Genomic DNA, 12,776 nt, shown 5'->3' on the forward strand with positions numbered 1-12,776 from the left:
ATACATCATGAATAGTTCAGATTTTACAAATATCTTAGATCTACTAAAAGAGGAACACGGAGCAAGAAACAGAAATCAAAACCCAAGAACAGATACCATAGAGAGAACCAGCATATCTAGAACAGCTCCACGTGGTACAGTACACAGTTGTTCAACTCAGAGAGAGGCTCTTTACTCCTTCAGGAATTATCCCAAGTCAATATCGATATTCATGCCCTGCGGTATTAATGTTTTTAGGGCATAAATCCAATAAGTTTCCTGTTTGGATATCTTAATGACTTGGTTACCACCTCTCCAGTTTGGATGGATGTTATCAATTCCAGAGAATTTTAGGCCATTTGAATTTTGATCATGGTATTCTTCAAAGTGTTTCGAAACACTATGCTGCATAAAGCCTCTCTATATTTTTAATGTGCTCTGCCACCCTGATTTTTAGTTTACGCGTTGTTCTTCCTATGTATTGTTTATTACACGGACACTGTAACATATAGATTATATAGCTTGAGTTGCAGTCTATAAAATCAGTTCATTCATATTTTTCTTGTATAACTACCAACTGTATTTCTCTGAAGGATTTCTGAGAATTCGGGGTTAATTTACAACCTCTGCAATGCTGACATTTAAAGAACCCTTTTGTTGCGGTCACTGGTTTCACACACTCCTGTTTCAAACAACTTGGGGCCAACCTCTGTTTCAGGTTTGATATCTTTGTAAATATTATTTCTGGTCTTAATGGCAAAATCTGTTGTAGGATTGGGTCCTTGTGTAGGATCCCCCAATGATTATTAAAGATTTTTTTAATTTGTGAAGCCGATCTTGTGTATTTTGTAACAAAGGGTACAGAGGAGAACAGAGTGGTGAAAAAGGGAAAATCTGTTTCTTTCGCTTTATATTGTAATAGATCTGTACGCTCCATTCGTGACACCTTATTGTATGCCTCATCTATTTTTTCTTTATTATATTTCCTTTCCTGAAACGTATTCATTAGTTCCTGTTGTTGATACCTATCTTCCTCTGTACAGTTATGTCTAACTTTTTGTAGTTGGCCCAATGGAATGTTGTTAATACATTTATCCCCCATCAAAAAATGATGACAATCCACTTCCTTTACTTAGGTTTTGGTCTCCAATTTGCCATTTAGTACATCCAAAAATTCAATCTCCGTTTTGCTAAATTTGTGCGTGAACCGAAGATTATATGGATTCACATCTAAACGTGCCAGGAAGATCTTTAACGTGTCCATAACTCCTTCCCAAATAAACAGTATATCGTCTATATACCGATGCCAGGATACCAGGTTTGCGCCGAACTTGTGACCAGACCAAATTAATTGGTCTTCCCACATGCCCATAAAGATGTTAGCATAGTTCGGCGCAAACCTGGTACCCATATGTGTTCCTCTAATCTGCAGGAAAAATTGTTCATCATACCAGAAATAATTGTGACTTAGGATATGCCTTATACAGTCCACAATGAATTTGACCTGTAACCTATCGAAGTCGCCATTATGGAGTACATTGTCTTTAATTGCATTGCACCCTTGCGTGTGGTCGATAACTGTATAAAGCGAGAATACGTCGCAAGTGACTAAGATATCATTGTCACTCCATACTACATCGTTCAAAATTTTCAATATTTGAGTAGTATCTTGAACATAGGACCTCAATTTCCTAACTGGTTCTTTCAGAAATTTGTCAATGTACCCTGAAAGATTAGCAGTGGGAATTTAATCCTTGATACAATAGGGCGTCCTGGGGGGTGGATGGCATTCTTATGTAACTTTGGCAAGTAATAAAATATTGGGATACGTGGTGACTCTGTATGTAAGTATTCCCACTCAGATTTGTTGAGGATTCCATCTCTATAGCCCTCATTGAGTAGCTCTAATAAATCCTTTTTATATTGTTCTGTAGGATTGTTATTCAATACAGCATAGGTCTCATTATCACTCAACAATCTGTGATTCAGTATCGTAGTTTTCCAATTAAGAATTAGCACCCCCCACCCTCCACCCTCTTTATCGGCTGGTTTAATTACAAAGTCATCCCTTTTTGACAACTCCCTCACTGCTTCCAATTCGTTTTTGGCCAAATTCTTTGTCGTTCTCTGTTTCCCTGTTTTTTCCAATTTTTCAATATCCTCCTGTACAAATTTGGTAAAGGTGTCTATGTGATCTCCTTTTAGATAACTCGGGTAAAAGATTGAATTCTTTTTACAAGATGTATGGACAAATCTCTCACAGGTAGTTATATTTTCGTTTGTTACTTCATGTGTCACATTTTGATTCAAAAAATATTTTTTTAAAGTTAAGTTTCTGGCAAATTTGCTGATATCAATATAGGTATTAAAGGTATTAACCTTATTGGTTGGAGCAAATGCCAAACCTTTTTGTAGTACACTTGTTTGTTCATGTGTCAAAGCTATATTACTTAGGTTAAAAATACCATTCAAATTAACTTTTATATTGTTTTTATTTTGATGGTTTGTGCCCCTCTTTCCTCGTTTTGTGGGCTTCCTATTTTTCAATTTAGGGGGGTCGTGGGTTTGTTCCCCTCCCGTAATTGTGATTGTGTCTTGGCTACTTCCCCTGGTTTGTCTCTGATTTGCCTCCTCTCTAAAAAAGAAAATGAAGTTGATGGTCTCTCCTCATCCTCAAAAATCTCTTCTCTATCTTTTTCTCTCGGTGTATGTGGTTGTCTAGTTAGTATAATGTTTTTTACCATGTCCTTTCCAACTTGTTTTTCTATTTCTATACTCCCCTAACCCACGTCTGTCTCTGTCTTGATAATACTGATATTGAAAAATTGGAATCAAATCTTGCTGCAGTGGAAGCACTGTATGCTGGGTGATAACGGTGAAAGGCAGGGTTGCAGACCTGCCTAAGACATGTGAATGTGCTCACAAGTGATCTTTTTATTTGCTATATATATACACATATATACGTGTGTGTGTGTGTGTGTGTGTGTGTGTGTGTGTGTGTGTGTGTGTGTAAAAAGTGGATGCGCAGATAACACACTGCCTATAGGTGTGGTGATAGTGTCTAAATATGCTGCCACAATGCTTTAGGTTCTACACAAAAATCAAAAATTAGATACAAATTGAAAATAAACATAAGGCACAATATAGAAACTCAAAATTAACTTGAAGTGTCTCAGTAAAGAGGAATAGTTACACTGATTCAGTGTAACTGTTCCTCTTCATTGAGACACTTCAAGTTTCTATATTGTGCCTTATGTTTATTTCAAATATATATACAGTATATAGCCTAATTTATTGCCTTTCCAGTATCAATTGAATACCCACTGCTAAATAAACAATAACCTCTTTTGATTTCTTTTAGAGGTATCATTGCTTTCTTGTACACTCATCAAAAATATGACTATTGCCCTAATGACTGCAATATAAATGTTACCGGTGGTTTAATGTGCAACACTGTGCAGTTTTGCCCCCTGAGGTGAACCTCTTTTTATTTTCTCTATCACTATGATGACTATACTAAAGCTGCAGCAGCACTGTAATATGTATAACGTTAGGTTATTTCATTCTATTTTATAGTATGTATTTTTACAACTCTAATGCATTAAATGTTAAGTTTTATATCGTACACATTTTTCATTACTAGTGGAGTGCACCATACTGTATATGGCATTTCCTTGTTTCTGTGCATCGCTCTGGTACACTTTAAGTATCTACAGTACTTTACCTCCCAGGTAACACCCATCTCTATATTTACATAAGTTGAGCGAGGTTCTGCTAAATATTTTATGACTGTCCAAAGCAATTCCTCTATTGCATTATATCCTTTGTCACCTCTGCAGGGGTTATTTGTAATTACAAAATAAATATGTAACATATAAACCAAATGTGTAAATAGTTTAACTGGTCATGTCAAAATTAAATTCTTAGGATATTCTTTACTGAATTTGTGTTACTTTGAGGCAAAACAGCAGGAAAATGTGGGGACTTATACATACATGGGAGAGTATTTATTTGTACTGTAGTATTTAAAAAGGCTACCGTTTCGTAGTGTCTTGGTGAACAGTTACATGATTTTGTGCATATAGCCTATGTATAAAGTGTCACTGAAAGTAAGTCATTTTGTCATAAAACTGATGCAAAGAAGAGTAGCAAATGCATGTGTCGTTGTGCGTCAATGTCAAAAATCGATTTAGGTGGGTTGTGTGGCTTGTATGTCTACTTTTTTTTCACAAAGAGACTCAATGCACTCTCAAATCACAGAAAGAAAAGTCCCAAAAATCCCTCTGTATTCAGAAAACAATGGTATCCCTCTGCTGCTCCCCCTCTCCCGTGATTAGCGGGGTCAAACCGGAACACATACACAAAAAGGAAGCGCAAAAAAGGAAAAAACATCAGTCAAAATTGAAAGACTTTATAAGTTGACTCATTACATAAAAATCACACAATTATATTACATGATATAATAAAAAGATCCTGATAGATCTAAGACCCACACAGTCTATGAACTAAAGGAGTATTCCCAAATCACAACCCCCTCAGAACTGTAGATGGAAAAGTTCAGGGTGAAAAAAGAGATGTTCCTGCTTCCGTATGAAAAGGAGCACACCCCGTGCAGGACTGGTGAGCATCCGCAGCTGGCTGGGCTTCCTTTGTCACGTCCGCTCCCCACTGCGTGATGGCGTCACCTCTACGCGTTCCGCGTCATATGACGCTTCTTCAGGAGATTATCCTAGCAACACCCATGGTTGCTTATTATAGCAAGACCGACATTTCCTCAGCCAATGGGATTGCCTTATTATTAAAAAAAAACCTTCCAATCGGTGTTACATGCTGCAGGTGTGCAGAAAAAGCAATCACTAGCTTGCTGAACCATCAGCAGCAGTACATGGTTAATTGACAAACTGAGACAAATGACAACACAAATCATTATCCACTAACAAGACATATATACATAATGACACAACACTACAAATCCTAATATAACCTATAATAATCCCTAATGGAGTTTAATACTATAATCCACACTAATAAATACCAATTGAAACTAAGAAATGACTATATCTACATAAAAGGCATAATTAATCTAACTATTACTAAATGCATGATGTATTATGAATATCTCTAAAATAGAATGAATCTAACCAATAATTAAACAGCTGTTGTAAATAAAAAATAAAAAATATTACTTGGCATAAAAATAATAACATTGATAATAGAATTAACACGGATGATGACATAAATGAAAACAGGATTGATGCATATACAAGAAAATAAAGGAATCTTATTTGAGGAATGGGGCACGTTCTATTAATTCATTGAGCCCACCTGGCGATTTACTCCCCAATGTAAAGATCCAATATTGTTCTCTTTGCAAGAGTTTCAAATCGTGATCCCCTCTTGTGGGATCTCTTCCAACTGCTTCCACCCCCTAAAACGTAGTCCATTACTTTTCACTTGGTGGTGGGTCAAAAAATGCTAGGATAAATTATGAATTTTCTTCCCTTTATCTAAGTTACAGTTCTTACATAGTTAAATAGTTTCATAGTAGATGAGGTTGAAAAAAGACGTAGGTCCATCAAGTTCAACCTATGCTAAATTTAGACAACAGATACTTTATCCTATATCTATACTTTCTTATTGATCCAGAGGAAGGCAAACAAAAAACCCCATTAAGGGGAAAAATTAATTCCTTCCTGACTCCAAGAATTGGCAATCCGATTAATCCCTGGATCAGCATTCTTCCCATGTATACTTATTTGGTATATCCCTGTATACCTTTCCCATCTAAAAAGATGTCCAACCTTTTTTTGAACAAATCTATTGTATCTGCCATCACAGTCTCCATGGGTAATGAATTCCACATTTTAACTGCCCTTACTGTAAAGAACCCTTTCCTTTGTTGCTGGTGAAATTTCCTCCAACCTTAAGGGATGGCCCCGAGTCCTTTGTACTGCCCGTGGGATGAATAGTTCTTTTGAAAGCTCCTTGTATTGTCCCCGAATATATTTGTATATAGTTATCATATCCCCTCTTAGATGCCTCTTTTCTAATGTAAATAAATCTAATTTAGTTAGCCTCTCCTCATAAGTTAGATTGTCCATCCCCTTTATTAATTTGGAGGTTCTTCTCTGCACTCTCTCTAGTTCCATAATGTATTTTCTTAGGATTGGTGCCCAAAATTGTACTCCATAATCAAGGTGTGGTCTTACTAATGCTTTGTAAAGGGGCATAATTATGTTTACTTCCCTTCCATCCATTGCCCTTTTGATGCAAGATATGATCTTGTTTGCCTTTGCAGCTACTGCATGACATTGGGCACTATTGCTAAGCCTGCTGTCTACAAGCACTCCTAAATCCTTCTCCATCAAGGATTCCCCCAATATATCTCCATTTAATTTGTAAGTCGCCTTTTTATTCTTGCATCCCAAATGCATAACTTTACATTTATCTGTATTAAACCTCATCTGCCATTTACCTGCCCACGTTTCCAGTCTCTTCAAGTCCTTCTGAAGAGAAATTACAGCCTGCTCTGATTCTACTACCTTACACAATTTAGTATCATCAGCAAAGATGGAGACTTTGCTCTCGAGCCCAACCTCAAGGTCATTAATAAACAAGTTAAAAAGCAGGCGTCCCAGTACCGATCCCTGAGGTACTCCACTCACGACTTTAGCCCAACCTGAAAAAGTTCCATTTATGACAACCCTCTGTTGTCTGTCCTTTAACCCGTTTTCAATCCAGGTGCATATATTATTACTGAGTCCAATTTTCTTTATTTTGTACAACAACCTCTTGTGTGAAACCGTATCAAAAGCCTTTGCAAAATCTAAGTAGACCACATCAACTGCATTACCCTGGTCTAAATTCCTACTTACCTCCTCAAAGAAACAAATAAGGTTAGTTTGGCAAGATCTATACTTCATAAATCCATGCTGACTATTACTAATAATTTTGTTTTCCATTAGGTATTCCTGAATATTATCCCGTATTAAATCTTCAAGTAGTTTCCCTACTATTGATGTCAGGCTTACAGGTCTGTCATTTCCCGGTTGTGATCTAGCTCCCTTTTTAAATATAGGCACCACCTGCTTTACGCCAATCTTGTGGTACTGAGCCTGTGGAAATGGAGTCCTTGAATATTAAATATAATGGTTTGGCTATTACTGAGCTTAACTCCTTGAGAACTCTTGGATGTATGCCATTGGGGCCAGGTGCCTTATTTACTTAAATTTTTTCAAGTCGCTTATGAACTTCTTCCTCAGTTAACCAATTGTTCATTAATATGGAGGTTGTGGCTTCCTCCTGCGGCACTACTATTGAACTTGATTCTTCCCTGGTAAACACAGAGGCAAATAATTTGTTTAATACCTCATCTTTTTCCTTATCTCCAATAATCTGCCTACCCATCTCACACTGAAAGGGTCCTATATTTTCTTTTCTCATTTTTTTGTTATTAAGGTACTTAAAGAACTTTTTAGGGTTGACCTTACTTTCTATTGCAATCCTTTTTTGATTATCCATTTTTGCTAATTTGATTGCCCTTTTGCAATTTTTGTTACATTCCTTATAATTCTTATACGATGTCTCCGTTCCTTCTGACTTAAAGCATCTTAATGCCTTCCTCTTCTTGTCCATTTCCTCCCCTACCTGTTTATTTAGCCACATTGGTTTTGACTTATTTCTTTTATACTTATTACCCCAGGGTATACACTGATAAGTGTGCTTTTCTAACAATGTTTTAAAGACTGCCCATTTATCTTCTACATTTTTCCGTGCAAAAACATCATCCCATTGTATTACTACTAGATTAGACCTCAGTTTATTAAAATCTGCCTTTCTAAAGTTTAAGGTCTTTGTTGAACCCAAGAAATCTATTTTTTGATAATTTATGATCACTGTTACCCAAATGTTCCAGGACTTGAATATTTGTTATTCTTCTATATTGTTTGATATGACCAAATCCAGTATTGCCCCTCTCCTGGTTGGTTCCTCAATAATTTGGGTCATATAATTGTCTTTAAGCACCCCCAAAAACCTGTTTCCTTTTGTTGTAATGTTAATCTCATTGCCCCAGTCTATGTCTGGCTAATTAAAATCCCCCATTATGCAAACATGACCCAGTGTTGATGACTTCTCCATTTGCAAAAGTATTTTAGCTTCCTCAATCTCACAGATATTTGGTGGTTTATAGCATACAGTATTCCCACAAACATTTTCTTTATACTTTTACCTCCACTGCTAATTTCTATCCACAAAGTCTCTACATTTTCATCATTCCCTTCATAAACATCATTCCTTATAATAGGTTTTAGATCCGATTTAACATATAAACATACTCCACCTCCCCTTCTATTTGTTCGATCCTTCCGAAAAAGGGAATCACCCTCTAAATTAACTGTCCAGTCATGAGTTTCATCCCACCATGTTTCAGTAATGCCTGTGATACCATACTGCTCCCTTGCAGCTATTAATTCAAGCTCCCCCATTTTATCTGTCAGGCTTCTTGCATTAACAAGCAAGCATTTAAGTTTTTTTTCAGCCTGTGCTATTATCTTATCTGCTCCTTCCTTTCTGCGCCCACTTAGTTTAGTCTTTAGAAGTTTTCTAGTATTATCTCTATTTACTATGGGTGTCTCACTGCTTGTCAAACTCGCACTTGCCCCCATTCTACCTCCCTACCAGCTTGTATCCTTATCTATTCCATTTAGTTCATTATCTGTTTCATTCCCCTCCCCCCTCCATCCTAGTTTAAAATCTCATCCAACCTTTTTAGCATTCTCCCCCCTAGCACAGAAGATCCCTCTTCATTGAGGTGCAATCCGTCCCTAGATTATAGATGGCACCTCTCAGAAAAGGAGTCCCAGTGCTCTAAAAACCCAAATCCCTCCTTCCTGCACCACTTACTTAGCCATGCATTAACCTCCCTGATCTCTGACTGTCTCCCTGCGGTAGCGCATGGCACTGGTAGTATTTCAGAAAATACTACCTTGGAGGTCTAGTTTTAAGAGATCTGACTCTCAAATCATTTTCATTTATACATAGCTATCTATCCATGCAGGATAAATCCAGTCGCAATTTAAAAAGGGCAGGGATGATTATTTATTCAGTCTTCACTCAAATTTGTGTTTACATGACTGTAAATCTCTTCAGAGACCTCCCAGTGAAGTTTACAATTAAGCAAAGTCCAGTAGACCGGTTTAATCAACCTAATCCCATGGTTACAGTATGTACAATTACAAAGTGTATTGTAAACGTGGGTATGTGTATATGGGTGTGGTCAGGCAATAAGTGCATTGTCACGTGTCAATCACTTGTAGTGAGTTATCCACTCATTTCCAGCTTCACTGGTATCATTTGAAGTCAATAAGGCCAGCATGGAATCATTTTCTAAAGATATCGTGTTGGTCTGGGACTTTAAAAACTCACTCATTTGATAAAGAGGCAGTCAGTAACTGTGGCCTTGATTGTTTCACATGGAAATGCCCTCTTAAAATAAGTAAATATTCTGGAATCATGAGATCTTTAGGTACAAGACCACTGCAGTGCTACACTAGGGGAGCCTTTCGGTATAACATAGGGGGATGGTTTTAATTTACATTTACACACAACACCCAGCATAATTTGCCTTTAACTGTTTCAATGTTGTATGTATGTATGTATATCTTTATTTATATAGAGTCCACAGCTGTACTCAGCACTTTACAATAGAGACAATACAGTACAGGGATTAGAATCTCTTCCCTGGTGAGCTTACAATCTATATGGTTTGTTGGGAGATTTACAGTACAGAGACAGCAGGTCAGGGAATAAGTGCAGTAGATGACAGAGCTTGTCTACAATAGTTGGTAGGAGGGACTTGTGGGCGTGGGACAGTAACCATTAGTTTGGGTTATTGAAACGCTGTTCATTCTTTATAATTATTGTATACAGAGTTGTTGGATAGACAAGAGGCATTCATTCAAACTTCAACTTACAGTATTTCAGTTGCTAAGACATTCCCTCGTCAACTGGTCATTTTACTTAACAGTGCTGTTCTTTATCATCATAATCAAATATGTTGTTTTTTTCAGGGATTTTCCAATATTCTTCTGCTTTGGGGTAAAAAAGTACACAAAATATTTTTTCTGGGATTTTTCAAAATGGACACTTTTTAAAGAAATAATTTAAATTCACTCTGATCATTCTTCACTTATTCACTACCTAAGCATCCAAAATAAGTGTATATACTGTGTTGTGCGTGCACACATTATGTCACATTTCTTATTACACTGTTCAAAGTTAGTTCCTGTTATATTTAACTATATTATGAATCGAACATTTCAAAAATTACATGGCTTAGTGCTTTCATTATATTACTACTCTAGTAAATCTCTACATTATACAGACCCTTTATTTAATTCACACGTTTAAAAATGTATATATTACAAATTAATTAACCTTTTTTTGTAAAGGATGCAGAATAATACCTCCTATGTATCAGATCCATGCGTTTGAAGTATGCACAAGGATCTTTTTTTAGTTTCCGTGAGAAACCTCCGTTTTGTGTTTATGAATCTTAAAAGCCACAGGACTTCACAGCCGCCTGTAAACACTGACACGTAACAAAGCTAAACAGTATCACTGTTTCAATACAATATCTTTCATGTGTCTACAAAGTATTTACAAAGCTGTTAGCATCTAATTTTAGTTGTCCTTGCTGTAAATACATTGTTACTTTTTTTTTCTTTTTTGAAGGCATGACATTTCATTGGGAGATTTGGCAGACTGCACCTAACTAAATTTAGAGGCAAAGAAAAATAATGAAAAGGAGCAAAAAAATCACATCATATGAATCAAAGTAACATTTTTCCATTGAAATGAATCTGATTCTTTTGTTTGATACAGATGAAGCTATATTTTTGGCTCCAGAATTGCACACATTTCCCCCCCAAGCGGTCTGTGCCTCCTCTCATTCTGGCTAAACTCAGCATTGCAATGGCGGGGACCCAAGAGGTCCCATAGTCATGCACTTTTTTCTTTGTTTCACTATAAATATGTATGAAGCATCTTGGGGGTCTATATACTAAGACCATTTTGAAGGGAAATGAATGCAAATCACAGCATTTTTGTGTTTTATCTCTTTGTGTCAATGAATCAAGGACTTTGCTCCACTTTTTGCACCATGTGCTTCAGCTTGTGATTCGGGAAGTGTCACATCACGCACAGATTATGGGATGTCTGCATCAAAAATTCCTCTAAATCCCCCAAAAAACTGAACTAAGGGCAGTGGCAAATCAAATACTGTAGGTTAAATTCAGCTGATTGACACACACACACAAAATAATATATATATATATATATATATATATATATATATATATATATACATACACAGACGGTATACTGCTGATCTCACTTGGTTAATCAATGTATTGGCGCCATTTTTGTCTGATTTCCCTCTATATTCTGCCCTTGCTACATTGTAAATAAAGGAGCGCTGTTCCATAGCGTGAAACGCGTTGAGGGGGAGATCGTGGTGTAGCCGTGTGTGTGTAATGTGCCAATAAAGTTCTTTTCAACTTACCCGGAAGTAGCCTGGATGCTTGTCACTTGCAGTGGCGCCGGATCCTCTTTCTTTCCTTTCTAAATAAAGGAGTATGCTGCACACCACAATGAAATATATATATATATATATATACATACAGTCTACCGGTGCTGCTGGTTCAAGGAGTACCTGCCAGAGTAATTCCAGGGCAATACTCAGGAAAAGAAGGATCCAACGCTCTACGGTTTTGATTATAATGCTAATTTATTTGTGCCACACAATGTTTCAACCTAAATAGGTCTTTCTCAAGATGCCTAGTCACTTGAGAAATACCTATTTCGGTCGAAACGTTGTGTGGCACAAATAAATTAGCATTATAATCAAAACCGTAGAACGTTGGATCCTTCTTTTCCTGAGTATTGCCCTTGCTACATTGACAGATCAGAGCTTGAGAAAGGACATTGTTGGTCTAAAACGTACGTTGCTCTGGAGCATGTTGGTTGCCTGATGTTTTATTAAATTACCATTCTTCATTGGAGTGTGCTGCAGACCTCTTTTGTTGCTGTATGTATATACAGCTGCAGCGGCCGTTTTTCTAACAAATCACGCGTTGTGTACATCGGAAGACCGATGTCATGACGCGGGATATCGTCCAACCTTCCCGCCTTAATTTGCGAGTGCGGCGAGTGCAGAAAATGGCATTTTATTGTTCTGGTTTTTAAACACCTGAAATTGGCACAGTAGCACAGTACTGTACACCTTACAATTCATTCATTTCATTGCACCCAAAGAAACAGAATCCATGAAATTCAACAAAGCAATCGCGATAAGCGCGGGTGCCTGGGGCGATCGGCCGCGTTCATGCCGCGTGGAGTACAGCAGCGCACACGAAATCGGCGCCGTGATTTTTTGGAATATATGCTGCTGCACCTATATATAATATATATATATATATATATATATATATATATAGTATTTAATAAAAAATAAAGTTAACTTTTTCCATGGTAAGCAAATGGTTTGGAGTTTTTTTGCGATCTTTGGCAAGTTAAGTTATCTTTAAAAGACAGTAATTAGTCATCAATATTGTTAGTTTAGCTTTGTTCCTTTGTTTAGAACGTAATTATGTTGCTATTATTAATAAATCAAAGAAAGTGTACAATATGAAGTCAAATAAATACCAAGACAAATTGTAGAAAAATATTAGTGGACTTGATGTTTCGGGCTAAAAGTCACCCTTTATCAACAGTCTTGATAAAAGTTTTAACGTTGA

The 12,776-nt window shown here is 36.8% G+C and overlaps 1 protein-coding gene across 2 annotated transcripts in view; it reads left to right on the top strand.

Moving 5' to 3' along the window:
- TSPAN5 (tetraspanin 5) overlaps positions 1-12,776 on the top strand; it is a 176,438-nt gene that overhangs the window by 136,994 nt on the left and 26,668 nt on the right. The gene's annotated exons all lie outside the window — the stretch shown is intronic.

Source organism: Ascaphus truei, chromosome 1 (assembly GCF_040206685.1).
Source record: "Ascaphus truei isolate aAscTru1 chromosome 1, aAscTru1.hap1, whole genome shotgun sequence".
Lineage (NCBI taxonomy): Eukaryota > Metazoa > Chordata > Amphibia > Anura > Ascaphidae > Ascaphus > Ascaphus truei.